The following is a 3,390-nucleotide window of genomic DNA, read 5'->3' as shown; positions in this document are numbered from 1 at the left end:
TCTATGTGATCTATTATTTTCTGATATTGGTTATATTTGCATGTAATTTTTTTTTTTTTTTTTCTGTGGTTTAATCCTAACAAGTCACAAAATCAAGAAAGATGACTATAGAGAGTAAAATAAGTGGGAGCTTAAAATTTCAAGAAGCCAAATTTCCCACACAGGAGATTACGTGTTTAATCTCTTATATCATTGATCTAAACTTTAAGAGGCATAATTTAGATTATAGAAAATTTTTGAAGGAGATAAATTTATGAAGTTCTCTATGAGTAGAATATGAAGAAAATGGTAAATACATATGATAACTATGTTATCTTAATATATTGATAGTATGTAGACATACAAATTATTATAAATGCAATTGAGAGGAAAAGATGTCCTAATTCGATTTAAAAAAAAAAAAATCCTATGATATGCAAAGGATATTGGAGTGCAATCAAACTATCCTAGGTTGTGTGACAAGACTTGTTAGTAAATAGAATTATCTACAAGGTGCACAAGGAGGTGTATTTATATGATAGGTTGTTAACTAAGCATTCTAAAATGCGACTAGTATCATATACATATGCTAAACTTCCCATGTAACTAGCATTATACTAAATGTTGGATCAATAGGCAAAACAGACTACTCTCCAATAAAATATCATTTTTCCATCTCTCCAACTTATTATAAAAATTGCATTTACACGACTCGGTAAAGATTCAATCCACATATTATGATTATTCTTATCTAATGTATGGTAAAAATATTTGCAGCTCCCTATCGCACAATACAAGTGGAAGGACGTAAAATTTCAACCAAATAGAACTCAGTGCTTGCTATCTTAGAATATAAGAATCTTTTGTAATGGAAGTTTTATTTATAATCCTTCTATAAATTCCACGTCTCTTGATTTTCACGAAATATTATTTTATTGAAAGTAAGTGGCATCAATCTGTCAAGCATCGAAATATAGAATGTTATTATTATGATTGCTTTATTCAGCGAATGTGCTTCACATGCTTTGTGATAAGCATCTCACATACAGAGAGACTGGTTTAAAGTCTAATGCTTCTCCGCAAAGCGATAGATCTCATAGCGCAGGGTGCAGCTGCCCATGAAAACCTGAACACCGAGTCTTTCGGCGCAGCAGTCGAAGATATGGTTCAAGACTAGGAGCAATTCAGCATATTGTAAGAAGGAGAAAGAGTTGTTGCATACGTTTTAAATTCGAAGAAGTTTCTAAGCATAATTCGAACCCGTGACGAAAGATTTCGCGGGTTTTGCCAAACTTGATCCTTGCCAATGTGGCCAACTACGTACGCCGTCAACGCTTTTATTTGGACGGCTTGCAAACTCGGGGCCCATTTGGCTGCTGGAATTTGTTATTCTGGATTAACTATTCTGGAATTTATTATTCTGGATTTGTTATTTCAGATCCGTTTGCTTCTACAAAATTAAAACTGAATTTGAGTTGAAATTGTGCATTGTGTTTTGTGATAATTTTTTAAGTTCAGACATTGATAAATATATGGAATCAATGGCGAGCAAACATTTTCACATCGAAGACCATTGATTTCTGCAGCGATTTCCATTACGCAACATTATTCATCAGATTACTAGAGATCGACATTCATCCAATCTGATCTGACATTCGTCCTGAGAGACATCATTCTTCCTTTCAGCACTACCAATGACACACGTCTCTTACAATCATGGTCTAAATATAATTGCTCATTTATCAACAAAATTTCATAGATTAACCAAACTTGCATATGAGAATGTCCATTTAGTTTCTCACATATCAGAAAATGTGTAAATTTATATATATTTAATGGAAAGTGGATTGATAGATCACTACAAGTGAAATCATCTATTTTTTTTACTCGCGGGAAATAAAACTTAACCATCAACAAATCAAAATTGAGTCAATTTAAAGAATATCAAGTGGCCACTTTTGAATCCATGTAGAGTATGCAACGAGTGACCACAATGTATTCAATGATTGTCTTGACATTTTAAACATTCTCAACTATTGATAGACAAAATCAGTTTGTGCACTCCAAACAAACTCTTGAGAACAGCTTATATTAAAATTCTCAATATAAACTATTTAGATTAAACTAGCTAGGTAACTTCACCTTTATGTAATAAGCACGACATAGAGATATGGCATAAATACCTAATTTATATATATAATTCCCTTCAATTTGTATATCTTCTATTATTAAAAAAACCCCATCTAAGAATGTGAAGACTCAAGGATAAAGCCTGCAACAAATATTTTATGAAGGCCAAGCAACGATCTCACTTGTGGTTTTATTATTCTTATTACTAATACTTTATTTGGCGATCAGTGCTTTTCGCATGCTCACCGCATATACAGAAAGTGAGTCGCATAATCGGGCCAAAATCTTAGTAGTGCTTGGCAAAGTCGTAGGTTTCATAGCGCAGGGTGCAGCTGCCCATGAACACCTGAACACCAACTCCTTCGCTTGGAAAGGCAGCTTCTCAATTCCCTTGGAAAGGCAGGTGTCGCAGTCATTCTTGGACATATCTCGCCAGCACATCTCCATTCCATAGATGGTCAAATTGGAAGAAACAACAGACGACCCCATGGCGAACTTGATAGGGCTGGAAGGGGACTTTCTTAAGAGAACCGCCAAAAGACTATGAGTGTTATCATTAAAGTCGACGTCCGTATTCTTATTGACATTGACGAGATCGTAGACGAGACTTGTGTCCAGCTGCGAGAGAAAGTTGTAATTTTCATAGCGAAGGAAGCAATGCTCCAGCTGAACCCGGGCGCAAACGGCGTTGGGACAGCTGCCTCTCCCGAACTTGCGGCGCAGTCGGCGGGAGACAAATCTCCTCTGCACTGCAGGCGTCCCGACACTCGGTTCGGCTTCCCGCCATAAGCCGAAGCGGCGAAGCCCGCATACGCTGCTTTCTCCGTCAACGTTTTAAAGAGCGCCCCTAAATTCCTATCGAACTTGGAGCCATTGGCGTACTTTGCCATACTACAGAGTGTGTATATATCGCTTTCTGTCGACGATGACACAACCGTAATTGTCCACAACACTAGCAAAGCCGCCAGATATAGCGGCACTGTCTTTGATGCAGTCACTGAGAAATACATTTTTGTCTGCTTACAGAAGAGAAGACGTGGTTGAACGCTATGAGCAATTCGGCTTATAAATAGTCGGGAAATGACTGGAGTATGAGCGCCGGAATGACTGCTTTTAATCCATAGAATCATGAAATGTGCAGCGCAAATCCACAGAGTCAGTGCCATGCCGAGTCAGCTTTGCCATCTCCGTGGGCTTCGCTAAACACTTCATGTGGAGCGATGCCCACCAGTACTCCATCCAGTCGACTTTTAGTCACAGTTTTAACAAAAGCGAGGGAAT

At 37.5% G+C, this 3,390-nt stretch overlaps 1 pseudogene; it reads right to left on the bottom strand.

Annotated features, from left to right (window-relative positions):
• Positions 1 to 1,017: 1,017 nt before the first annotated feature.
• Positions 1,018 to 3,119, bottom strand: LOC149550295 (antimicrobial ginkbilobin-2-like protein; annotated as a pseudogene).
• Positions 3,120 to 3,390: the final 271 nt, after the last annotated feature.

Source organism: Cupressus sempervirens, chromosome 7, assembly GCF_028749045.1.
Source record: "Cupressus sempervirens isolate cs-2001-9-10 chromosome 7, ASM2874904v1, whole genome shotgun sequence".
NCBI lineage: Eukaryota > Viridiplantae > Streptophyta > Pinopsida > Cupressales > Cupressaceae > Cupressus > Cupressus sempervirens.
The sequence above is the reverse complement of the archived record's forward strand: the minus strand, read 5'-3'. Positions and strand labels throughout refer to the sequence as shown.